Genomic DNA, 27789 nt, shown 5'->3' on the forward strand with positions numbered 1-27789 from the left:
GGAGGAGTCACTGACCAGTCAGGACAGCCCCTAAGGCAAACTGAGCTGAAGTGACTCTGACTTTTAGGAATCCTCCATCTTGCAGATGGAGGATCCCCCCAATAGGGATAGGAATGTGACCCCCTCCCCTTGGGAGGAGGCACAAAGAGGGTGTAGCCACCCTCAGGGCTAGTAGCCATTGGCTACTGCCCTCCCTGACCTAAACACACCCCTAAATTCTGTATTTAGGGGCTCCCCTGAACCTAGGAACTCAGATTCCTGCAACCTAAGAAGAAGAGGACTGCTAAGCTGAAAAACCCTGCAGAGAAGACGGAGACACCAACTGCTTTGGCCCCAGCTCTACCAGCCTGTCTCCCCCCTTCTGAAGAAACTGCTCCAGCGACGCTATCCCCAGGGACCAGCGACCTCTGAATCCTCAGAGGACTGCCCTGCTCTAGAATGACCAAGAAACTCCAGAGAACAGCGGCCCTGTTCACCAAAGACTGCAACTTTGTTTCCAAAGGAGCAACTTCAAGACAACTGCGTTTCCCGCCGGAAGCGTGAGACTTGCTACTCTGCACCCGACGCCCCCGGCTCGACCTGTGGAGAAACAACACTTCAGGGAGGACTCCCCGGCGACTCCGAGACTGTGAGTAACCAGAGTTGCCCCCCCTGAGCCCCCATAGCGACACCTGCAGAAGGAATCCCGAGGCTCCCCCTGACCGCGACTGCCTGACTCCCAGATCCCGACGCCTGGAAAAGACTCTGCACCCGCAGCCCCCAGGACCTGAAAGATCGGAACTCCAGTGCAGGAGTGACCCCCAGGAGGCCCTCTCCCTTGCCCAGGTGGTGGCTACCCCGAGGAGCCCCCCCCCCTTGCCTGCCTGCATCGCTGAAGAGACCCCTTGGTCTCCCATTGATTTACATTGGAAACCCGACGCGTGTTTGCACACTGCACCCGGCCGCCACCTTGCTGCTGAGGGTGTACTTTCTGTATTAACTTGTGTTCCCCCCCCCGGTGCCCTACAAAACCCCCCTGGTCTGCCCTCCGAAGACACGGGTACTTACCTGCTGGCAGACTGGAACCGGGGCACCCTGTTCTCCATTGAAGCCTATGTGTTTTGGGCACCACTTTGAACTCTGCACCTGACCGACCCTGAGCTGCTGGTGTGGTAACTTTGGGGTTGCTCTGAACCCCCAACGGTGGGCTACCTTGGACCCAAACTTGAACCCCGTAGGTGGTTTACTTACCTACAAAAACTAACAAATACTTACCTCCCCCAGGAACTGTTGAAAATTGCACTGTGTCTAGTTTTAAAATAGCTATATGTGATTTATTTGAAAAGCATATATGCTATTGTGATTATTCAAAGTTCGTAAAGTACTTACCTGCAATACCTTTCATTTGAAGTATTACATGTAAAATTTTAACCTGTGGTTCTTAAAATAAACTAGGAAAATATATTTTTCTATACAAAAACCTATTGGCCTGAAATTGCCTCCGAGTGTGTGTTCCTCATTTATTGCCTGTGTGTGTACAACAAATGCTTAACACTACTCCTTTGATAAGCCTACTGCTCGACCACACTACCACAAAATAGAGCATTAGTATCATCTCTTTTTGCCACTATCTTACCTCTAAGGGGAAGCCTTGGACTCTGTGCATACTATTCCTTACTTTGAAATAGTGCATACAGAGCCAACTTTCTACAATTAGTCATGGGGGAGATAGGAGGGGGGAGGGGAGAGAGAGAAAGGGTGGAAAAAGGGAAAGAGGGAGATTGGGAGGAGTAAGGAGGGAGTTGGAAAGTCTTAGGATCAACATGTCAAGGCTTTTGAGTGAATATTTCAATTACTCCCTGTCTGGTGTGGATTGTCATGTAGAGTAGTGTAATATGGTATGCGTGCCTAGGTAGTTTTAACATGAGGTATAGGTTCCGGTGTGTAGGGAGGGGTAATGCAGGGGAGGGGAGGAATCAGGGGGTATCTGAGTAAGTATAGGTTTTAATGTTTTAGGGGCGAGTACTTCCTGTCTGCACTAGATAGTCAGGCACAGGTCGGGTGGGAGGGGAGGGAGAAAGTTATTGAGTGCGTGTTTAAACGGTCTGTGGTGGAGGGTGCATTCCAAGGTGGGCCACCTGGGAAATGGAGGGAAGGGAAAGAAAGAAAGAAAGAGAGATGGGGAAAGGGGGGGTTCTGGGATAACCACTGCCGTCCACCGACTATCCACCAGCTGCCTTATGGTCCTGTCAGGAAAGGGCTCCAGATCTCTGTGAATAGAGCCGCTTGATCCTGTAGGTTGTAGATTACTCGCTCATGAGTGACAGTTTGGAACAAGGCTGTCATCCATTCTGCCAGGGTTGGGGCAATACTAGACCTCCAGTGTCGGAGTTTGCAGATTTTGGCTGTGGCAATTGTCGCGTGGAGCAGCCGTTTCTGGGGTCGTGACAGGGAGGGATACAGGCGCATGTCGTATAGAAGAATGAGTGATGGCGGGGTCGGGTTTGGTATCTGTATGGAGTCCGCCAGTCTGTGGCGCACAGCTTCCCATAGGGGCTGTATAGTTGGGCAATGGCATAGAATGTGAAGTAGGTCACAATGGAGGTCTACGCCAGCACTTCGCATGTGGCATCAGGCCTGCCCTGAAGAGTTTTATGGGGGTCACATCCATTCTTGGAGAACTTTAAATAGACAGAATTTCAGTCGGGCCTCGCAGACACCCCTATCAAGGGCTTCTATTATGTCCGACCATTCTTCTTCAGTGTAAGCGACCTCAAGTCGATCCTGCCACTTTAGGCACAGCCGTTCAAGAAGGGGCTGCGAGTAAAGATGGTTGTGCATATAGGCCGGCCATGACGCCTCTGTGATGACCCTACTTCTGTAGGTAAGTGATAATGGGTGAGGCTTTGATCGTCCACGGGGGGTTCCTAGGGCTCTGCGCATGCAATGCTTAAGCTGTATGTATCGCCACTCTTGATTGTTGTGAATGTCGAACTCTTCCCGTAGGGAGTCGAAAGGTCGGAGTTGGTCACCGTCTGTGATTTGGGATATATTGTGGATACAAGCGTTGTTCCATTGGGGCCATCTAAGGGTGTTTCCTCCTATTTTTATGCTTTTGTTTCCTGCTATAGGGGCCTGGGTGTGTAAGAAGCGGTGTATTCCCAATAGGCGGTGAGCTCTGCGCCATGCTGTGTTTGTGGCCATGAGGATAGGGTTGGACAAGTGGGGACAGTCAGTGTATATCCCTTCTGGCTCTTCGTGCTGACCCCGTAGAAGTTTCTCCCTGGCTACCCATTGTGGGGGATCCGGGGTTTCTGGGAGTGTGCAGGCTAGTTGTGATAGCTGCAGGGCTAGTGAGTATTGTTCTACTGAGGGGAGTCCTAAGCCTCCATGGGATCATCGTGCCAGTATTGTTGCAGGTTTCAGCCTTGGGCGTATAGGGCCCCAGACAAAGGTCCTTATTGAGACATCGATCATTCGGAGTGAGGAGAGAGGCATCTGTAGAGGGAGCATACCTAGTGTGTATGTGAAGCGCGGAAGGGTAATCATCCTGACCGCCTGTGTCCTGCGGAAGGGTAATCATCCTGACCGCCTGTGTCCTGCCCCACATGGATAGGCCCAGTAGTGACCACTTGGCGAAGTCCTGTTTCATCCGGAATAGAAGAGGGTCGAGATTGTCCCTGATCATGCGTTCCAGGCCTCAGTTGAAATACGTTCCTAGATATTTAAGGCAAGTCGGGGTCCATTTGAATGGGAGGCCATGAATTGCGGCTCTCGTTGTTACTCGGGATAGGGGTAGTGACTCGCTCTTGTCCCACTTTACCTGATATCTGGATAGGGGCGCAAAGCGCTCAATGATAGAGAGTAGTGATGGCAAGGATCTTTCTAGGTCGGACAGGGTTAGTAGGATGTCGTCCGCGTAAAAATAGATTTTGGAGGAACCACCTGTTAGAGGGATACCTTTTATCTGTTGGGAGTTCGGTATGGTAGCTGCTAGAGGTTCCATTGCTAGCAGGAGTAGGAGCGGTGACAGGGGACAACCCTGTTGGGTGCCTCTTCCAATGGGGAATGGGACTGATAGAAAGCCCCCGCAATTAACTTGAGCCATGGGTTGGTCATACAGTAATCGAACTTTGGGGATAAATTGTTCTCCAAGACCAAAGTGTTTCAGTAGTAAACAGGTAGGGCCATTCGATACGGTCAAATGCTTTCTCTGCATCGAGGTATAGGGCCAGGGCTTCCTCTGGTAGGTGTAGTGATTCAAATAGGGTATAACAGATAGTGCGCATGTGATTTCTGGAGGTGTGACCTGGTACGAATCCTACCTGAGTGTTATGAATCAGGGACGGTATCACTTTACGTAGACGTGCTGCTAGGATGCTGGCTAGGAGTTTGACATCTCCGTTCAGAAGGGAGATGTGGCAATAGATGTCACAGAGTAGGGGGTCTGTCCCTGGTTTAGGCAGGACGACAAACGTAGCCCTGTTGGACAGAGCGCCCAAAGAGCCTTCCTGACAAGCCTCTGTGAGTGCCTCGTGCACTGCAGTGGTTGCCTCTTCCCCTGCCCATCTGTAAAATTCCGCAGGGAATTCGTCCTCTCCGGGGGACTTGTGGTAGGGGAGGTTTGCAATAACTTGTGTTATTTCTTCCCTGCTTATGTCGCCCTCTAGAAGAGCTCGGCCTGCCTCCGAAAGACAGGGTAGATTGACCGCTGTAAGAAATGCCTCAGTCCGTACGTGGTCGGTCGTTGTTTCAGGGGTATAAAGATGTTGGTAATATGCAGCAAATTAGTTCACAATGTCTTGCGGGCGGGCCAGTACGTAAGAGGACGTTATGGCCTGGATGGCGGAGGCAGCTTCTCTCTGTCAGAGCTGTGCCGCTAGGAGGCGTCCTGCCTTCTCACCTTGCGATGTATAGAGCTCATTATGTGCCATTCGCGCCTGTTCGAGGGAGCGGAGTAGTGCGGGGGACAGCTGGGTGGTATATTGTCTGGTGAGGCTCTGGATCGTGTCTTCTAAGGTACGGTGGCGAGCCTCCCTGTCTCTATTAGGTAGTGCTGCATCACGCATCATATTCCCTCTCAGAGTTGCTTTTGCCGCTGCCCATAGGACCCGTTTGGAAGCCACAGTGCCTGTGTTTTCGGCCATGTATGTGGACATATGGGTCTTAAGTTGTTCTTTCCCTTGGGGAGAGCGGCATAGCAAAGCACCATGGTTTGCGACTGGGAGAAGCTAAACCTGCTTGAACCAGTAGTAGTATCGGGGAATGGTCTGAAAGTCCGCTATCCAGGATACTGGTGTTTTGTATTTGGGGGATTATGGTGTGTGATATGAAGAAATAGTCCAGGCGTGATTGGGTACCATGGACAGATGATAGAAAAGTATATTCCTTATCTTTTGGGTGCGTGGTTCCAGTCTCCCCCGATAATGTAGCGGGTGGTTCCGATTTCGGTCAGAAGACGATTTAATTGTAGGAAAAAGGGGCGCTTTGTGCTGGTTGATGCATAAACGGAGCCCACACATAGAAAAGTATCTCCTAGTTTTAGTTTGGCGAATATATATCTTCCCTCCACATCGTTCCATGTTTTAATGATTGTAACCGGGAGGGATTTGCATAGTTGTATCGCTACTCCGCATTTGCGAGGCGTGCCACCACCGGTTTCCTGGGCTGTTGGGCAGCAGCTAAAGGCGACCCTTCCCACCCAGTCCCGTCTAAGTTTGCTGGACTCCGGTTTATCAAGGTGTGTCTCTTGGATCAGAGGTATGTTTGCTCTTTTAGACTGGAGATAGGACAGTACCTTTTTCCGTTTATTGTAGCTCGTCATACCATGTACCTTCCAGGAGAGGATTCGTAGTGGGTGTGTCGCATGGGAGACGTTTCCGGACATACTAAGTGGTAGGGTGAGGTCTCAGCGATTCCGAGAGTGGCAGCAGCGGGGGGCAGCTTCCGCCACTGGGATGGAGGCTATGCTTGTTGTGATGTGGTGGCTTGTGGGGGGGGGGCAGGTGGGGATTGGGTGTTACCACGGGAGAGAGGGAAAGTGGGGATAGGAAAGGTTGGAAAAGAAAAAAGGGGGAGGAGAGAAGAGGGGGAGCAGAGAGGGAGTATAGAAGGGAGGAGAAAGAGTGTTAACGTTGGTATATGGAGTAAAGTAAAATGAGATAACTTAAAATACCGAAAAGAAGAGAGGAAGAGAGGAGAGGGGAAAGGCTAGGGGTCCGACGTCCCCTAAGGATAGATCTGTAAACGGTGAGTCCGATTCCTATCGGAGCTCCCGGTGCATCGGTCTGATCTTGGCCGGGGAGGCGTGGGAGGACACAGGGTCGGCCGACATTGGCTTATGACAGAAAATTGCGTGAGTTCCAGAGGGAAGAGGGAGCCACTAATGCGTTGCAGGGGGAGCTTAAGGGAAGATAGTGGCAATGATAATAATGATGATCAGGGTTTGTTATCCTGGGTGGGAATGGGGGGGGGTGGTGTGAGAGCAGTGAGGAAGACTTGGTATATAGAGTATCTTTGTTTTACTGGAGGTTTAACATTGTGTTATTATGATGGTGGTAAGAGGGGGACTCGTGTTTGTATGTGGGAGAAGGTCTCTCTGGTGGCGTGTGGTATCTAGCACAGCGTCTTGCGCGATTCGCATGCTCACAATCATGGGATGGTGGAAAGTCACCATGCTTGGTTAGTGCTGTCATGCGGGGTCCTGCGCTATAGGGGTGATTTGGTGGGGGGGTAGGGGTTAATGTTTGTTGGGGAGGGGGCAGGGGGTGTTTTATGGTGGTGGAGGGGGAGGGGAGGGGAAAGGAGAGGGGGTACAGGACAGTGCTGTGCTGGGTCGGGCGAAGGCTTTGAGGTATACTTATGTATAACAGCTTAAATACTTCCAAACGTATATAATATCACTGTAACATATAACACAGTATCACTGTAACCTGTTAACTCTTATAACATAATATTATACCATACTATCACATTGTCGTCTGTTAGACTTTGTGTCATAAGACATATCTTAGGGTAAATAGTGGGAGTTAATAGATCCTGATCTAAGTGCAGACAGTGTGAACTTCTTACTACGCTGTATATAATTTGTAATGTATTATTGCGTCATAATACTGTAGAGTACATTAAGGGGCTGCCAGTTTGTTAGCTAGACATGTGATACGATCATGATAGGGCAAGGCCCTGTCCCGTGTGGGAGCTGCGGGTGTCAGCGGGAACTAGTCTGAGTGTGGGTGCGTGTGCTCGGTATTAGCTATAGATAATTTATATTATGGTACTGCGATTTGTAGCAGTACATTATAGAGGGCATGAGTATGTTAGTTGGCTGTTGAAAAAGGTGTCAACAGTTATGAGGGGAGCGCAAGTGTTAAGTCCGGGTAAATTGTGGTCATATACAATAGGACAGTGTTGTACCGGAAGGAGGGTTTAAGGTGTACTTATGTGTGTTATCTTTTATTCTATGCTTCCAGTATTTTATAATATCTTGGTGATGTGTAACAGGATGTCTCTATGACATGGTATCTCTTGTAACAGGATTTCGTACCGTGCTCTCATGCTGTTGTGAATTAGGCTTTATATCGCAGAGCATAGTTTAGTTTTGGCTCATCGGTAAGTGGTGGGGATTAACAGGTTCCTGCGTAGGTGTGGACAGTATGGACTTCGTGTTAGGATAGATATAACTAGTGTTGCATTATTGCAGCATAATGTTCTGCAGTGCGATAGGGGGATGCCAGTTTGTTCATTAGATGTTTGGTAACAGCGTTACAGAGCAGGGCCCTGACTTATGTGTAGTCTGTGGATGTCTGTAGAGTCTAGTCTGGGTACTAATATGTGTACCCTGTATTATGCTAGAGGCGGTTTGCGTTGCGTTGTTACGATATATAGCCTTATATTACATTGTGGAGGGTATAGACATATTAGCCATCTATTATTAACCCCTTCGCTGCCAGGCCTTTTCCCCATCCTGTGCCAGGCCTTTTTTTGCCTATTTGGGGCAGTTCGCGCTTAGGCCCTCATAACTTTTTGTCCACATAAGCTAACCAAGCCAAATTTGCTTCCTTTTTTTCCAACATCCTAGGGATTCTAAAGGTGCCCAGACTTTGTGGGTTCCCCTGAAGGAGGCCAAGAAATTGGCCAAAATACAGTGAAAATTTCATTTTTTTAAAAAAAAATTGAAAAAGTAGCTGCAGAAGAAGGCTTGGGGTTTTTCCCCTGAAAACGGCATCAACAAAGGGTTTGCGGTGCTAAACTCAGCAGCTTCCCAGCTTTCAGGAACAGGCAGACTTGAATCAGAAAACCCACTTTTTCAACACAATTTTGGCATTTTACTGGGACATACCCCATTTTTACAATTTTTTGTGCTTTCAGCCTCCTTCCAGTCAGTGACAGAAATGGGCATGAAACCAATGCTGGATCCCAGAATCCTAAACATTTCTGAACAGAAGACAAAATTCTGAATTCAGCAAGGGGTCATTTGTGTAGATCCTACAAGGGTTTCCTACAGAAAATAACAACTGAAAAAGAAGAATATTGAAATTGAGGTGAAAAAAACATCAATTTTTCTCTACGTTTTACTCTGTAATTTTTCCCTGCAATGTCAGATTATCGAAAGCAATATACCGTTACGTCTGCTGGACTCCTCTGGTTGCGGGGATATATAGGGCTTGTAGGTTCATCAAGAACCCGAGGAACCCAGAGCCAATAAATGAGCTGCACCCTGCAGTGCGTTTTCATTCTATACCGGGTATACAGCAATTCATTTGCTGAAATATAAAGAGTAAAAAATTGCTATCAAGAAAACCTTTGTATTTCCAAAAAGGGCACAAGATAAGGTGTTGAGGAGCAGTGGGTATTTGCACATCTCTGAATTCTGGGGTGACCATACTAGCATGTGAATTACAGGGCATTTCTCAAATAGATGTCTTTTTTACACACTCTCCTATATTTAGAAGGAAAAAATTAAGAGAAAGACAAGGGGCAATAACACTTGTTTTGCTAATCTATGTTTCCCCAAGTCTCCCGATAAAAATGATACCTCACTTGTGTGGGTAGGCCTAGCGCCCGCTACAGGAAATGCCCCAAAGCGCAACGTGGACACATCCACATTTTTGAAAGAAAACAGAGGTGTTTTTTGCGAAGTGCCTACCTGTAGATTTTGGCCTCTAGCTCAGCCGGCACCTAGGGAAACATACCAAACCTGTGCATTTCTGAAAACTAGAGACCTAGGGGAATCCAAGGAGGGGTGACTTGCGGGGCTCGGACCAGGTTCTGTTACCCAGAATCCTTTGCAAACCTCAAAATTTGGCTAAACAAACACATGTTCCTCACATTTCTGTGGCAGAAAGTTCTGGAATCTGAGAGGAGCCACAAATTTCCTTCCACCCAGCGTTCCCCCAAGTCTCCCGATAAAAATCATACCTCACTTGTGTGGGTAGGCCTAGCGCCCGCGACAGGAAATGCCCCAAAGCGCAACGTGGACACATCCAAATTTTTGAAAGAAAACAGAGTTTTTTTTTTGCGAAGTGCCTACCTGTAGATTTTGGCCTCTAGCTCAGCCGGCACCTAGGAAAACATACCAAACCTGTGCATACCTGAAAACTAGAGACCTAGGGGAATCCAAGATAGGGTGACTTGCGGGGCTCGGACCAGGTTCTGTTACCCAGAATCCTTTGCAAACCTCAAAATTTGGCTAAAAAAACACATGTTCCTCACATTTCTGTGGCAGAAAGTTCTGGAATCTGAGGGGAGCCACAAATTTCCTTCCACCCAGCGTTCCCCCAAGTCTCCCGATAAAAATTATACCTCACTTGTTTGGGAAGGCCTAGCGCCCGCTACAGGAAACGCCCCAAAGCGCAACGTGGACACATCCAGATTTTTTAAAGAAAACAGAGGTGTTTTTTGCGAAGTGCCTACCTGTAGATTTTGGCCTCTAGCTCAGCCGGCACCTAGGGAAACATACCAAACCTGTGCATTTCTGAAAACTAGAGACCTAAGGGAATCCAAGGAGGGGTGACTTGCGGGGCTCGGACCAGGTTCTGTTACCCAGAATCCTTTGCAAACCTCAAAATTTGGCTAAACAAACACATGTTCCTCACATTTCTGTGGCAGGAAGTTCTGGAATCTGAGAGGAGCCACGAATTTCCTTCCACCCAGCATTCCCCCAAGTGTCCCGATAAAAATGATACCTCACTTGATTGGGAAGGTCTAGCGCCCGCGACAGGAAACGCCCCAAAGCGCAACGTGGACACTTCCAAATTTTTAAAAGAAAACAGAGGTGTTTTTTGCAAAGTGCCTACCTGTAGATTTTGGCCTCTAGCTCAGCTTGCACAGAGGAAAACCTACCAAACCTGTGCATTTCTGAAATCTAGAGACCTAGGGGAATCCAAGATGGGCTCGGACCAGGTTCTGTTACCCAGAATCCTTTGCAAACCTCTAAATTTGGCTAAAAAAAACACATGTTCCTCTCATTTCTGTGGCAGAAAGTTCTGGAATCTGAGAGGAGCCACGAATTTCCTTCCACCCAGCGTTCCCCCAAGTCTCCCGATAAAAATGATACCTCACTTGTGTGGGTAGGCCTAGCGCCCGCGACAGGAAACGCCCCAAAGCGCAACGTGGACACATCCAAATTTTTGAAAGAAAACAGAGGTGTTTTTTGCGAAGTGCCTACCTGTAGATTTTGGCCTCTAGCTCAGCCGGCACCTAGGGAAACCGACCAAACCTGTGCATTTTTGAAAACTAGATACCTAGGGGAATCCAAGATGGGGTGACTTGCGGGGCTCGGACCAGGTTCTGTTACCCAGAATCCTTTGCAAACCTCAAAATTTGGCTAAAAAAACACATGTTCCTCACATTTCTGTGGCAGAAAGTTCTAGAATCTGAGAGGAGCCACAAATTTCCTTCCACCCAGCGTTCCCCCAAGTCTCCCGATAAAAATGATACCTCACTTGTGTTGGTAGGCCTAGCGCCCCCGACAGGAAACGCCCCAAAGCGCAACGTGGACACATCCACATTTTTGAAAGAAAACAGAGGTGTTTTTTGCGAAGTGCCTACCTGTAGATTTTGGCCTCTAGGTCAGCCGGCACCTAGGGAAACCTACCAAACCTGTGCATTTCTAAAAACTAGAGACCTAGGGGAATCCAAGAGGGGGTGACTTGCGGCGCTCGGACCAGGTTCTGTTACCCAGAATCCTTTGCAAACCTCAAAATTTGGCTAAAAAAACACATGTTCCTCACATTTCTGTGGCAGAAAGTTCTGGAATCTGAGAGGAGCCACAAATTTCCTTCCACCCAGCGTTCCCCCAAGTCTCCCGATAAAAATGATACCTCACTTGTGTGGGTAGGCCTAGCGCCCGCGACAGGAAATGCCCCAAAGCGCAACGTGGACACATCCCATTTTTTGAAAGAAAACAGTGCCTACCTGTGGATTTTGGCCTGCAGCTCAGCCGGCACGTAGGGAAACCTACCAACCCTGTGCATGTTTGAAAACTAGAGACCTAGGGGAATCCAAGATGGGGTGACTTGTGGGGCTCGGACCAGGTTCTGTTACCCAGAATCCTTTGCAAACCTCAAAATTTGGCTAAAAAAACACATGTTCCTCACATTTCTGTGGCAGAAAGTTCTGGAATCTGAGAGGAGCCACAAATTTCCTTCCACCCAGCGTTCCCCTAAGTCTCTCGATAAAAATGGTACCTCACTTCTGTGGGTAGGCCTAGCGCCCACGAAAGGAAATGGCCCAAAACACAACGTGGACACAACATATTTTTTCACAGAAAACAGAAGTGTTTTTTACAAAGTGCCTACCTGTGGAGTTTGGCCTCTAGCTCAGCCGGCCCCGGGGGGGGCAGAAATGCCCTAAAATAAATTTGACCCCCCGCCCCCCCAAGCACCCCCTCCCCGGCAGATTGCCCTAATAATAGGGGGGGCAGAAATGGGCTAAAATAAATTTGCCCCCCCAACCCCCACCCCCCCCGGGAGCGACCCTTGCCTACGGGATCGCTCCCCCTGCGTGGCATTGGCGCCAAAAAACAAATCCCAGGTGCCTAGTGGTTTCTGCCTCCTTGGGGGCAGTTTGACCTAAAATCGGCCAATCTGCCCACAAGGGGGGCAGAAATGGTCTAAATACAATTTGCCCCCCAGGGGATCGACCCTTGCCCGATGGGTCGCTCCCCATCTCTAAAAAACCAAACAAACAAAAAAAAAACACACAAAAAAAAATTCCCCTGGCGCCTAGAGGTTTCTGCCCCCCCCCCGGGGGCAGAAATGGCCTAAAATAAATTGCCCCCCCCAGGGAGCGACCCTTGCCTAAGGGGTCGCTCCCCTTGCGTGAAATTCATGCAAAGAAAAAACTCCCTGGTGTCTAGTGGTTTCTGCCCCCCTTGGGGGCAGATTGGCCTCATCAAAAGAGGCCAATCTGGTCCCAAAGGGGGCAGAAATGGCCTAAATATAATTTTCCCCCAAGGGGAGCGACCCTTGCCTAAAGGGTCGCTCCCCACCTAAAAAAAAAAAAACTTTAAAAAAAATAACATAATAATTATCCCTGGTGCCTAGAGGTTTCTGCCCCCAGGGGGGGCAAAAAAGGCCTTCCCGAAAAAATGCCCCCCCTGGGAGCGACCCTTGCCCAAGGGGTCGCTCCCTTCTGTCAAATTCATATAAAAAAAAAAATCCCTGGTGTCTAGTGGGGTTTCAAAAGCCGGATTGCAAGCAATCCGGCTTTTGAAACCCTCGGAGAGACTTCAAAGGCCTCCCCCATGTGATTGAAAGAGAAATGCTTAGCATTTCTCTTTCAATCGCACTGGAAGCTCAACTTCCAGCGCGATGGGGGAGGCCCCTGTGACTAATCAGCGCGCGAGCGTCTCAGGGGGGTTGGGGGTGGAAGGGGAAGGTCTTTGCCTTCCATCCCCGCCTTGGGGGGGGAGGGGGTGTACGGGGGGCGCGCTAGCGCTCCCCCAAGTTCCCCTGTGCCTTGGACGAGATGATCTCGTCCAAGGCACAGGGGAACTGTAGCCTTGGACGAGATCATCTCGTCCAAGGCACAGAACAGGTTAACAATGTTATCAACAGCTATAAGGAAGACACAGATGCAAAATCCGACTATGTACTCATCCGTCCATGGAGTTGTCGGCGGTCGTGTTTCAGTATTCTCGCAGTTGTCTCATATATGTACTGTATCAGGTCACCATCTCAGGGGGATACAGTTGTCGGTTTTAGAGGTGAAAGAGATTTGTCTCTTTCCGATAGCTGGGTGTGAACTGCCACAGCGTGCAGGACCTGACCCCTGTCATCGTGCGATCTGGCTAGTCTCTCCAGGTCCCTGTCCCTTGGACAGGTGTCGGCGTCATACTGGGCCATGCTTTCTTTCTCCAGTCCTGGGGGTAAAGTTCCACTACCCTCGTCATCCCCTGAGGTATCTTGTGGACGGCTTATGCTGACAGAGTCAATGGGCTGATGTTGGAAAAAGTCAAGAAAGAGTCTCAGTTCTTTGGGGTTGTAAAAATTCTTGGATACCTTGTTTTTGGTGACCCACATTCTTGCGGGGTCAAAAAGGCTGTATTTCATCTCCAGTTGGCGAAGTCGGGGTCTTACGGCTAGAAAGCCCTTCCTGCGTTCGTTGGTGTCTTTAGAATAATCGGCCGTTATTCAGATGTCATGTTACCCTGTCTGGAAAGGTCCGTGGCTATGCGCTACTTGAAGTATTTTCCAGGTCTGGTTATGGCGTAGTAGGCATGCAATAATTGGTCGAGGCCTTGAGGACTTGCGTTTCAGGCCTACTCTATGTGCTCGTTGGAATTCCAACGGCGGGTCAAAGTCCAATGAGGTCAATTTGGGAAGGGTGGAGCCTAGAAAGAACTGTATATCTGTGCCCTCTTCGTTCGTTTTCCGGGATCCTGAGTAGGCAGATGTTGTCTCTTCGACTTCTGTCCTCCATGTCTGTTATTTTACTCCTGAGGTAGAGGAGATCCTGATCTCTGTCCTGGGACGTGGCTACCTGCGTTTCCAGTGATCCCATACTATGTTCCAATCCTGTCACCGTAGATGGAAGCCTGCGATCTCTGATCGCATGGATTTGGTCTCTAGGGTCAGTGAGGATATAGAAGCGTCCATTCCCTCTATTCAACGGTTAACAGCAGTGATCTCCTGTAGTATCCGTTCCATGGTTCTGGACTGCTCCTTGTCGGACATTGCGACGGGCTGGATTGGGGGTAATGATGCGTGAGGTCCTGTCGTCGTGGAAGTTGGGCGTTTATGGTGGAGCGCCTCTGAAAATAGTAGCTGCTGCGCTGGCTTACCCGTGGATTTATCATTTGGCTTGCTGCCGGGCATCGCCGTGCCAGCCTGCGAGGACTACCCGGTTGGGTTCAAGGCCTTCTTCGGGATGCGATGGGGGTAGAGGTTTACGAATCAGTCGACCCTCATCTCCGTTCTTTCCCCTTTTTCGTTGTTTGTTTTCTTCTGTTTTCTTTCCTTTTCTTTCCTTTTCCCCCCTTTATTGGTACTGACCTAGTGGCCGCTGCGGCATGCAGCAATCTGCTATTGTCGTCAGGCAGGAGGGTTATGGCGATGAGGGCACTGGAATGATTAAACAGGTGTGGGGCCTGTTGTAGTCCGGGATGTTGATAAAACAGTGTCCACTGCTTGTCGTAGATTTCGTTGCAGGACACTCCTCCAGTTAAGATGAGTTGCTGGGGAGTATTGGAGAAGGGGCAAGCAAGTCCCTCTTAATGTTATTGTACTACCAGCCCATCGTGGCTGGCGGCGTGTATTCCTGGACACCTTTCCTGATGTTGGGGCCCATTGATGCCTGTGGTAGACGGGGGCCCTGGTCCCTGCTCCCGTATCTGGGTGCCCTGGGAGGGGGAGGGAGGTAAGTAGCGGTGGAGCCTGCCTTTCTTTACTTGCTTTTTACTTTTCTTCTTTTCTTTTTTTTTGCCCCTTCCTCTTCTTCTTCCCTCTTGTCCTATGAGGAGGGGGGTGTGGGGTACCTGTCTCACCCTGGTTGCTGGTTGCCCCTTATTCCTTCTTGTTTTTGTTGGTATTTTTTTATTTATTTTTTTATTTCCCCCCCTTTTCTTTTCCTGTCCTTTCCTTTCCTTTTTAAAAAAATTTCTCCCTCAGAGGAAGGGGGGGGGAAGCACGATGGTCAGGTGGAGGGGTGATGGCAGGGTGGCACAGCGTCTCTCGCTGGTGCTGGGGCGCAGAGATCAGTACCTGTGGAGCTGGATGGTGCAGTGTCGGTGAAGCCGGTCTGCCTCGGGCTCCGAGGGTGCGGCTCTTCCCCCTCGACAGGGCCTCCTTCACCGAGGTGTGCTGCGGGTCCTCTGGTGCCCCGCAGCGAGTCCCTTCTGTGGGGGCCAGGGGTCCTGCGCGCAGGGAGGGTCTCCGAGGCCCTCCGTGTTAGTTTTCTTTACTTTCAACGAGTCGGCCGCGGGGCTGTTGGAATGTGACTCCGCCCCTCGATTAGGCCTCCGCTATTGAGGCGCGCTGCAGGCCGTCGGATTCACGACGGCAGGCCTCTTTAGCGCGGATAGTATCGGAAGGGCTCTGGTTTCATTTAGGGTGTTTGCTCGGCGGCCGCTCAGCCCCCGCCGCCTCCCTGGGATCGCTGCGGCACGAAGCTCTTAACTTAGGCGGCTTCTTTCTTCGTGGCCCGGCCACGTCCCCAGTCAGAGTAATTTTGGAAATTGCCAATAGAATCCTGGACAATTGAAGACAGGAAATCTTCCACTTCGGCAGGTGTTAAAGTTGGAAATGCATCGCCAAGAAGGACCAAGGAGCATTTGTGTTCCATTGCCTGAGCTTCAGCCAAGGCAACAGCATTCCGTGGTGTGCCCAGTAATGAGTTCAGAGCAGCATCCTCCAGGAAGGGCAACTCATAAGCAGCTTCCCGTAGCAAACGCACCCTCAACGCGCATGTCCGGTAATGAACCCTCAGCAAGAATATCAACAGACCAGTGTCCAATGAAAGCAAGCGCTGCGTAGAAAGACAAACTCTTAGTGCATGTTCGAATGAGCACCAGAGGCACCGAAAGACGGGCAGTACACAATGCAAAACCGGTCTGAATGACAGGGACCAGTCACACTCCAATTCCTCCGGGAGTGTTGCTCCGAAGTACTGCATTATGCGCTCACAACACAGCTGCGCTGGTGGGAGCGCTTTCATTCCTCCTTGTTGCGGCGGGACAGCCATTGCGGAATACAAATAGCAACAGCAAAATGCCACCTATTATAGCCAAAGTTATTGGAAATCCCCCGAAAATACTGGACAATATTGAGTGGATGGCTGATGGTATCCAACCAAATTTGGCGGAGAAGGTGTGAACGAAACCAGAACCAACAGCCTTAAAAAAGTTTGCAATTCCAGTAGTACTGGACGTATTAAATATTCGGCCCACGAGTTCACCAAAGTGTCTCTGATAGTTTGTATTTAAAAGGGACTGTATCTCAGCTGATGATTTTGCCACCTGAAGTGCGTAGGTCTCGCGTGCAGATGTGAGCGCCACATGTTTTTGGAACAATAATTCCTTGAGTCTACTCAACTTGTCAAAATTTACATTTGAAGTAGCAATATGGGGCCAGATGTCAGCTACCTCTTTTTGTCTAGTGGGAGGAAAAAGTACATTCCCGCAGCATGTAACAATCATAGAAACCGAAACAACATAAGCTATTCCAGCTCGCATCCCACAACAGTCTTCATTATTGGTGAGAACATAGATGCCATTTGAAAGCACCTGGAATGCAGGTCTAATCAAGGGAACCGAAACTCCCTTCAGATAACAAGCCAAGTTCGCTGACGGAGCGTTATATGCCCCGTACAAGGACAGCTGTTTACAAACCATCGAATGGCTGACAGAAGTCTTGCATTCACTACCACTAAGAAAGACCTCTTTCATGCCACTGAGACATTTGTACGAGAAGGGCAGCTCCCACACCCCATGGATGTAACTATTTCCCATCTATTCATATCTTCCCACTGGAATGTGTTTTAAACAGGACTTGAACTGAAGTGTTGAAATAGGCAGATTAATGACCCTGTATATTAACCATTCAGCAGATGGTATTTCAGCCACAGGAAAGGGCAACTTTTCTAACTTTTCAATGTTTCGCATGACATAAGTCGCTTGTTTCTTAGTCATTAGTTGTTGTTGTCACGTTAAATTAAATGTAGAAAATGTGTCCCTTGTGCTAACGTGTTGCCAGGGAACGTGACCCGCCTTCAATGTTTGAAGTGTCCAACCCAGCTGCTTAATGGACATTAGTTGACTCTGTCCATGGTGTAAAGAAGACATATCAGTTTGTATTTTGTCTATACCAGAAGAGACAATGTTATTTAGGGTGCATATCCGGTTGGACAGGGTATTAATCCCATTGTCTACAACAGCTAATGCCTTCTGTAAGTTTTCCTGGTCTATTTGCCTTAACTGGGCAGCAGCTTTTTGTTGGAAAAGCTTCCAAATGTCATTATATACTTCATATAAGAAGCCCTTTCTGCATTGTTTCCTTGGGGTCTAACAGGAAGTCCTATAAGTCAGTGTTATTAGACAGGACCCTGAGGTGTTCTCTAACTGCATCTAGTGAGGAACTCTTTAACCATTGCTGGCATAGTATCCCTACATTGTATGTTGTTACTATACCCGCATGTTCGGATGATACATAGCGAGGGTCCGGCCTATTAGTTCTAAAACCCCAGTGGAGTTTCTAAACATTCATGACACCCATTGGTATCTATTGGCCACAATAAACACCCGCTAGGACGTGACAGTGAAGCAGTAAACGTGCTATTTTGAGCCCATCCATTGAGCTGATTTTCAGTTGCATTTATATATTTTTGCCATTTATGAGATTTTGCAGGGGCAGGAATACTGGTTGCATTCAATTCCTTAATCTTTGCTAAGCCTAAGCAAATTGTTTGTTGTACAGTTTCATTTAAAAATATAGGCGGTCATTCTGACCCTGGCGGTCAAAGACCGCCAGGGCGGAGGACCGCGGGAGCACCGCCGACAGGCCGGCGGTGCTCCAATGGGGATTCCGACCGCGGCGGTAAAGCCGCGGTCGGACCGGCACCACTGGCGGGCTCCCGCCAGTGTACCGCCGCCCCATTGAATCCTCCACGGCGGCGCAGCTTGCTGCACCGCCGCGGGTATTCCGACCCCCCCTACCGCCATCCAGATCCCGGCGGTCCGACCGCCGGGATCCGGATGGTGGTAGGGGGGGTCGCGGGGCCCCTGGGGGCCCCTGCAGTGCCCATGCCACTGGCATGGGCATTGCAGGGGCCCCCGTAAGAGGGCCCCTACATGTATTTCACTGTCTGCTGCGCAGACAGTGAAATACGCGACGGGTGCAACTGCACCCGTCGCACAGCTTCCACTCCGCCGGCTCGATTCCGAGCCGGCTTCATCGTGGAAGCCTCTTTCCCGCTGGGCTGGCGGGCGGTCTGAAGGCGACCGCCCGCCAGCCCAGCGGGAAAGTCAGAATTACCGCCGCGGTCTTTCGACCGCGGAACGGTAACCTGACGGCGGGACTTTGGCGGGCGGCCTCCGTCGCCCGCCAAGGTCAGAATGACCGCCATAATGTGAACAGGTATCAGGCATGCTCTAAATAAAGTTTCCTTCCCCCTTATTTGCCAATTTTGTGTTTCCCTCACACTTTTTAAGTCAATCCGTGTCAGCCAATATTCATATCCTTCTATAGCCAACCGGGAAACAAAGGAATCTGAATAAATACATTTAGTATCTGTTAATAATATGTGTACATTTTCCATTGATGCAATTTGAAATAATACGACTCAGCATTCTTAATATCGTGACCAGAAAAATATGCAAACTTTGCAGAGTATGTTTCAGAACTCCCTTGTGGTGAAGTTGGACAATGTTTCCATTGTGTGTAATTAAAGATAGTCTTTGGGGTACTTCCTCTGTGAATGAAATGGTGCCATAATAATTATAGCAAAACATATCACTATAATTCTCTTTAAATTGGTAAACATCTTCACTTTCAAAAACAGTATAATACCGCAGTTCAGTCATCATGGAATCAACTGTTTTCACATCCCAGTCATCAGAAACAACTCTGGGTATTATTACATCGGTCATTGAAAGTTTAAACACATACGGTATTTGAATGACCTCTGTCAGGCCGTATATATCAATTGTTACTTTATCCCAAACAGTCCCATCAGGAATTGTCATAGCCGAAATTTTCACAAAAGACAAGTCTCTGCGGACCTTATGAGACGAAAAATGTGGTTTTAGGACCTCATCCACCAGTTCAACTGTTGATCTTTCAGGAAGAAAATTACCATGTATTAATAAAAAGAATGTTATAACAAAACCAATCCAAAGTAGGAAAGCCAGTATAGTCAAAGAAAGCCACAGATAGTTCCATGGGAGAATAAAGTAAGTTGCTTTAAGCCAGTTTATCAGCTTACATGTTTTTGACACTTCAGATGTAAAAGAGGCGAATGAGTCTGAAATGGTGTCGTTTGTGTCGGCAAAGTATCCAGAAGCACTTTGTGCAAAAGCTGGAGCCGTGTTTATAGGTGGAGAACCGGTGGGTGTTTCCCCCAGTGGTTCAGAATAAATGGCGCCATCCGTATCTGTTGAAGTTGTGTGAAAACAATCAATTATTTCTCTATTGTTTATTGAAACAGATGTCAGTGGAACCAATGCAAGATCATTTTCCACCCTCCCCAAGCTCTGAGAGGTGTCAGTGTTGCTGCTCACAACTTGTAGAGGGACTTCTTGATCAGTGGTGAGAAGGATTTGGGAACTACTGGCTGTTCCTCTTGGTCTGCTGTGCAGGATCAGCCACATGATGTAACTTTAAATTGTCGATGGATACAAAGCGGTTTTCTTTAGCACCAGCCAACGGTGGTAGAATGACAGTTCTGGTACCGTGTATCCCCAAGACTGAGCCAGTGCACGATAAGAAAGACCAAACTCCTTTTTCACAGTGACCTTCTCACTTACTAGATCCCCAGCTTTAGGAATTCAGCCAGTAGGTGTTACTGGTACATCCTTAATTCCTGTGGAGGCAGCATTGGCAGAGGTGTTGTCATCACAGAACTGTTGTAATTCCTGTAAGATAGTGACACGTTCATGTATGTCAAAGAGTGTTTCTGCCGCCTCCATGCCAGGACATCAAGATATGGAACATACATTTGAGTTCTGACCAGGCACTCATATGAAGTACGACCCCCCCAGGGACCTTCTAGGCAGATTGTCAAGTGCTCTCTGGACTCCACACAGGTGGTTAAGCCAACTACGACCCGTACCTAAGACTCTGGCTGTTAAGGACTGCTTTAAATCACAGTTTAGTCGCTCCGTGACACTATTTCCCTCAGGATGAAATGGAGAAAAGTTATGGAGTTGGACCCTTATTGAAGCCATGGTGTCCCTGAAAGCCCTTCGGGCGAAAGCAGAGCCCTGGTCCAAGTGGAAAGTCGCAACTGCATATGTACCGATAAAGAATCTTTAATAACAGTCCGAGCGTCAGCCAAGCATTGTGGCAACACCCATAGAAATCTAGAGCAGGAGTCAACAGCAACAAAAATTTATTTGTATGCACTATCTGGTGTTAGAGGACCACAATGGTCCAAGTCCACACAATGTAATGGTTTGTTGGAAATTAAGAGGGGTGCCTGTGGTGGGTGTTTAGCATTGGAAACCTTAATTTGTTGGCAGATGTCACAGCAAAGGACATACTGCTTGGCCTGTTTGTATAGACCTGGCCACCAATAACGTTCTTGCAACAATAATATTGTGGCCGCAACACCAGCATGGGCAGATTCTACCCCCTCATGGGCTGCTTCAATCAACTCTGATCGTACGTATTTGTTGGGAATTATTTGAACCTCTACGTCTGGTATTTTTACTTCAGTGTCTAGGTAGCCTCCCATTCGGTAAAAATATTTAGCAGGAAATACTTTTAGATAGGGTGTACCTTCAGCCGTAGCTTTCACGGCAGCCAATATGTCATTGTCTGGTTTCGTTCCTGAGCGGGTTACTGCAGCAACAGTGGCCGTAGCTACTGCTGATTTGGCAGCTTCATCAGCCAGTGTATTTCCAGTAACATGTATTCCAATGTGCTGGTGTCCAAGTGTATGTACAACATGGACATTTGGTAGCATTTCCTTCAGATCCGCTGCTTTCCCCCACAGATTTCTGTGTTTAATGGTGATGCCTTTAGAATCTCTTAACCCATTCTGTAACCCATGCCAATAATGCAGCTATTCATTGAAGGACTGGACACAGTAGTACGAATCACAAACGATCAGTGTTAACTGTGCAGGATCCGTATGTTCCAGTGCCATCACCAGAGCCTTTAGCTCTGCTAGTTGTGCGATCACCTAGGGTTTGTGTGAACATATGTTGGGGACAAAATGTATTCTCCTCCATATGGCCGCTTACGACTGCGCAAGCAGCGGAGTATTGATGTTTTGTGGCAATTGTAGGTTGCGCTGAGCCATCAGTGTACATGGCTTTTTGATACTGGTCAATAGGCAGTGTGTTTGCTGAAACTGGGTATTCTAGTTCACATTGCAAAAATTCTTGCGTTTGTAATTTTGGGTAAAAAATGTAGTCTACATCAGTAGCTGTCAAAGACGTTGCCCATTAAATCCAATGTGGATGAAATGCTTTAGCGTTAGGAACGCTGACTTTGGTAACAGCCTCGAGGTCTGGAATTGGAGAAACAACAATAATGCGTTTGCCTTGGGCTAGTGGTCTTTCTTTAATGACAGCCATCTGAACAGCAGTGAGAATTTTCTCAGTGGGAGCAAAGTGTTGTTCTGCTGCTGAGTACAAATGTGATTTATATGCTATTGGGACTGTCTCACCCTCATTGAAAGTTACATAGGTGAAACCAATGGCACCAGCAACTTCTCTAATGACCAAATGTGTTTTGTTGTCCCTAGAGTGGAAATGTTGTGCTGCAAGCATGTCTGTTTGCAAAGCTCTGAATATGCGTGTATGTTCGACTGTCCAAAATTTACTTGAAAAATCAGGATGTATTAAGTCATATAAAGGTTTTATGCGTGATACACAATCAGGAATGTAAGTTCTGCCAAAATGTAAAAAACTCAATAGAGATGGGAGTTTTTTAATGGTATTTGGAGGTTGTAATTGTGCGCATTTTTCCAAGAATTGTGGAGCTAGGCTCTTGATAGCTCTTATCCCAGAAACAGGATGCTATTATAAGGATATTTTTATTTTTTTTAAATTTAATTTGTAGCCGAACTCGCCAAATCACACAACAATGTGGGCTACCGGTCTTAAATGTTGAAGCAATTCATCATCCATGAGGTCAATATCATCTACATAGGACAATGCCACAGGGTCTATGTCGTGCAATATTGAAGTCAAATGAGCCGCGAACAGTCCTGGACTGTTCTTGTATCCCTGGGGTAAACAACAGAATTCTTCCTGGTAACCTAGTGCGCTGAAACTCGTTAAGTCTCTACTCTCAGGCACTATATTTTGGCAGAAGAAACCATTGTAAAAGTACAGTGTTGTTTAGTATTTTTAAGCACATGGGGCCAGATGTAGGAAGGAAGCAATTTGCGAGTTGCAAATTGCGAGTCCTTCCGACTCGCAATTTGCAACTCGCAAATTGCTATGCAGTACGGTGTCTCAGACACCGACTGCAACTCGCTATGGGGTCGCAATGACCCACCTCATGAATATTCATGAGGTGGGTCGCAAATTGCGGCCCCATAGCGAGTATAGGCACTCGCTAACATGGAGGCCTGCTGTAGTCAGCAGGCCTCCATGTTAGCGACCTGCTTTTCAATAAAGCAGTTTTTTTTTTTTTTTTAAATGTAGCCCGTTTTCCCTAAGGGAAAACGAGCTGCATTTAAAAAAATCCGAAACCTTTTGTTTCGTTTTTTTCAGGGCAGGGAGTGGTCCCTTGGACCACTCCCTGCCCTGAAAAAATATTTTGGGGTCGATTCACAAAGGGGAAGGGGTCCCATGGGGACCCCTTCCCGTTTGCGAATGGGTTACCATCCACTTCAAGTGGATGGTAACTGCGACTCCATTTGCGACCGCATAAGCGGTCACAAATGGAATTGCATACCATTGCGAATCGCAAATAGGAAGGGAACACCCCTTCCTATTTGCGATTCGGAAATGCATTTTGCAAGTCGGTAACGACTCGCAAAATGCATTTCTGCATAGGAAACACGCATTTGCGAGTCGCAAACGGCAAATTTTGCTGTTTGCGACTCGCAAAGTGCTTCCTACATCTGGCCCTTTGTTGTTCATAAGTGCTGTGCTATGTGAGTTTTGTATAGCATATGTGCGTGTATGACTGTTTAAATGTCTGTAGTCTAAGACTATTCTGTACGAATGGTCCGGTTTAGCTACTGGGAATAAGGGATTATTCATAGGTGAGACACAGGGTTAAATTATGCCCTGGTACTCCAATTGTGTGAGGATTTCCCTCACAGGTGCTTTTGCATAATGTTTTATAGGATACTGGGGTTGTGGCTGATTTTTAATAGGAATTACGTGGTAGGGGGAATCTTTGTGCCATCGTACAGTGTTGCGATATAACGCGGGTGCTTGCGCCAATGCCCAATCGATGGAATAGGATTCTTTGAGCTCCTTGGAAACAAGGGGCGAGAAAGAAGGTTTGATAACATCTTTCACATTTGGACAAGTACGGACAAATTCAGGTGGCCAATCCATTTCGGCCAGCAAAGTATCATATATGTTTACGACATGGTCCCAAAAGATTGCGTCTATTGTGCGCTCGATGTCTCCTTCTAGCTGTAACGTTACTTTGTACACCCTATCAGGCATGGAGACACGCATGTCCAAAGTTTATACTTGTAGTAAGTCATCAGTTGCTTTCACCTCCAGACACTCTAGAAGATTCTGGCGAACTATTGTGACCTCTGCCGCGCTGACTAATAGCGCTAGTGCCCACTCCTTGTTCTTCTTGAGAGGCATGTCGAATTGCAACTGCTGCCACCTTTTTCTTTTTGAATTGTGATTTTTGTTGGGGAAGTTTCTCTTCCTTTTTAACAGAAACTTCTGTTGAGCGTTGTGATTCCTGTCTCGGTTTCACATACTCAGTTCTTCGATCTGACCACCCACCTCGCTCACTGTGTTTTTCCGATGAGTCCTGAAAGGAATGAAATTGGTGTGTATCAGTATATTAATATCTCCCAGGCGTTTTTATATTATCTCTATTTCTGAGATCATATCTATTCTGTGGGGCCTCTGTGTGCGGATATTCTCCCCCTTTCTTTTTTAGGAGTTTGTTGTTTTTAATCCCTGCATTTCTTAGTACCCTCAGAAGCTTGCTTGGTAGAATCTTTATTAGATTTACCTTGAAATTGTGGTTTTGTTGATCTGGCCCCGGGACTATCTTGCTAGGGTAGGTCTCCGCGATAATCGTTGGCAGCTAGCGTTCTTGATCCTGTGGAGGAACGTCTTGGAGCCGCATGTGTACCGCTAATGTGACTGCTTCCCATTTGAGGTTACTTAAAATAATTGAGGATACTGTGGCAAAGTTGCCCATTAATTGCATCTCCCAAGTCCAGGGCCGGGGCAGCCCCGTATTCATCTTGAATTTGTTTTAACACGTCCGGTAAATTGGCAAGTGTTGGAGTACCGTATGCGGTTGTATAGAGCTTGGCAAATACCGTGCCCCATGTATTACAGTTATCTACTGTGGGAGCCATCCCAAATGAGAAGCACATAGTTAGTATTCTGTGTTTATCCTGAGGTCCTATATGGGTAAATACTGCTTCCAGCGCATTTATTATTTGAGGTAACCAAAACTGAATTTCTTCTCGCTTGGCGGGTACTTTATCCATTATCGAATGTACAGTTGCAGGATTAATGCTTGGTGTTACTGCATGTGGGTGCGCTGGTGCAGCACTTGCTGGGTTTGTGTTTAATGTTTGCATTACAAACAGTATTAATCGTGTGTATATTGCTGTCAGATCAGCATATAAGCGACAGACTTCAGCTACTGCTAGGTTCGCTGCAGCAGGGTGAGGTGTATAAGTGGCAATAAAGGCCAGGTAGGACCTTCATTACTTAGAGGACCTAACCTAACGTGTAAGATTGCGTGGGGTAGGGTGCCATCAAGCCAATTATTATGTTCTTGATAAGATAGAGGTATTTCTAAATATGCATATGTTCTGTATTGTACAGGTACGTTTGCAGGAGCATAGTGATGAAATGTATTTGTGTTCCCATCAACTGCTTGAAATGTGACCCAAGAATAAAAAAGTTCTGTTCTATAAGCTGCGTGCGCGTCAACTACAACTGTGACTGGACTTGCCCTGGGCCGTTAGGCCATGTGACAGTAAATGTGCAGTAAGGGGTGGTATCATATTAACTGCAATTGCTACCTGTTGTTGATTCGCCATAACGAATGGTAAGTTTGTTCAGAGATAAGCACACCAAATGGGGATTATCCTTTTAGAGTTCAAGCTTGAACAACCTCCAGCGTAAGATAGGTATTCCCTACTTAACTGAGGAGAAAATCCGCAATACCATGGACGTCTCTCATATATAGTACTGAGGTGTCTTTTTATATAGTGAGACAGAGATACTCAGGATGACCCAAAAATTAGAGCCTGACCAAACCTTGGTGGCGCCTTGTCGTGTAGGCTCTCATTATTCTAATGAGACTACAGTATCTGAGTGGCAGAATCACCTGCGGTGTGGGAGACCTAAAAGCGAAATTCAGGGCTAATCAATTTCTGCCAGCATACTTGTAGATAAACAAGTTACTTACCTTTGCTAATGCTTTACGGTAGAGACTCTGTCTAGCTGCAGATTCCTTACCTTAGTATTATCCCTGGGCATCAGACTGGATCTGGAAGTTTTTTGGGTACAAAACCCCTGGACGCTGGTAAGTGGCATTGTTCGGTTACAAGTAATTTCGTGTTTCTCGTCCATGCCTATATAGGTTCCACCCAGCGAGCTGATGTCAGTTTTTTTGCGACTTTCTACACCAGGTGCGGGGAGACATGAAGAACACTGACTGGTGTGTAGAAATAGTTCCCTGAAAATGGAGCAGCCCTGTACCTGTAAATACATTTGTAGAATGGGGAAAGAATGGTGGGTTGGTAAGGGATCTATGGCTGGATAGATGGCTCATTACCGAGGATAAATAAATTGCTCATCTGATAGAAAATTCTAGTCACAGATTCCTTACTTTAGAATACATACCCAAGCAATACCTTTCCGGAGGTGGGTCTGCAAACTTGATTTAGACTAGGAAGTCCTACAGGGCCAAACGGGCAAAGTGCCCATTGCAGTGTACTTGTCTGTCAAGACAGTAGTCCTTGGTTAACGTATGCAGCGAAGCTCATGTCGCTGCCTGGTGGATATCCAGGACCGGAACTCTGCATGCTAATGCAGTGGTTCCAACCTTTGCTGTATTAAAATGAGCACACAAACCCCCTGAATTTTGCTTCTTGCCAATATGTAGCAGATCTTAATGCAGAGTACAATCAATTGAGAGATTGTTTGTTTCTGAATGGCCTTCCATTTTTTGGCTCCGATCGCTACCCAGAACAGTATTGTGCACTAAAAGTAGAAAGGTAGAACAGTAACACTTTTTTAGGTCCAGGTGGTGGAATCTCTCCTCCTCCATAGAGTGCTGAGGCAGAGTGTAAAAGGTAGAAAATTTGATGGACTGGCCTGCATGGAACAGGGTAACTACCTTAGTCAAGAGGGATGCTCTGATATGAAGGGTGAGTTTGTGAAGAAAGAAACATATGGAGGCTGAGATGACAACGTCTGCTGTTAACTGACCTTCCGGAGAGATGTAATTGCCACCAGGAAGGCCGTCTTGATGATGAGAAGCCGAAGAGAGCATGTATGAAGAGGCTCAAAGGCAGCGCACACTAGAAGAACTAAGTTAAGTTCCCTATAAGAAACACCTTTTTCTGTATGGTCACCCCAAGGTTTTTCAATGAAAGCTACTGTTTTTTTTTTTTACTTTGAGAGTGCACTGAGGCCTGCTAATCAGACCTCACTCCTGGTGCCCTGACCCTAAAGTGTATGAAAAATTGACTTACCCAATTGAAAATGGTTAATTTACCTGCAGATCCCTAGTAGTTCATACCTTGGTACCCAGGGCAAGCAAGTAAGAGTAGTACCCCAGGGTTGTGCCACCCTGGTGGTTCTCCAAGTAAAACTAGTCTCCAGCCCGTCACTGCAGACTAGTAGAGCAGTCATGCACTGCTAACCCTATTTTGCCATCGAAAGCAAAGGCAAAGCCACTGCTTTCCCCCTATATTTGTGTAAGTCACCTCTCTGGCAGGCCTGCTGAGCTCTAAAGGCAGGGTGCGACATATGACAAAGGCAGGACCTGTACTTACATGTCCTTACAGTAAAACATACGAAGTAACCATTTTTACTGTGGAAAGACTGATTTATACTTTTTTTGCGCCGCATTACCGTAATTTTTTTACGCAAAAGTGGTGCAAGCTTACAAAATATGGCCCTCATTACAACCCTGGCGGTCGCTGTTAAAGCGGCGGTAATACCGCCAACAGGCCGGTGGAAAAAAAATGGGATTCCGAACGTGGCAGAAACCGCCACCATAGACAGTCACTTGAACACTCCAACTGCCACGGCGGTAAAAACTAACAGCGCGGAGGTAACCGCCAGCAGACAGGCGGAAGACAATGTACCACCCACCCTATCACAAGGTGCTCATCCGCCACCTTTTCTGGGGCGAAACCAATGCGATCAAAAACACGGCGGAAACAGTACACAGAAGGGGAATTCACTCACCTCTCCACACCCCACGAGGAACCAGGATGCCATGGAGCCAGAAATTCACA

This window comes from Pleurodeles waltl, chromosome 4_2 (genome assembly GCF_031143425.1).
Source record: "Pleurodeles waltl isolate 20211129_DDA chromosome 4_2, aPleWal1.hap1.20221129, whole genome shotgun sequence".
NCBI classification, from domain to species: domain Eukaryota; kingdom Metazoa; phylum Chordata; class Amphibia; order Caudata; family Salamandridae; genus Pleurodeles; species Pleurodeles waltl.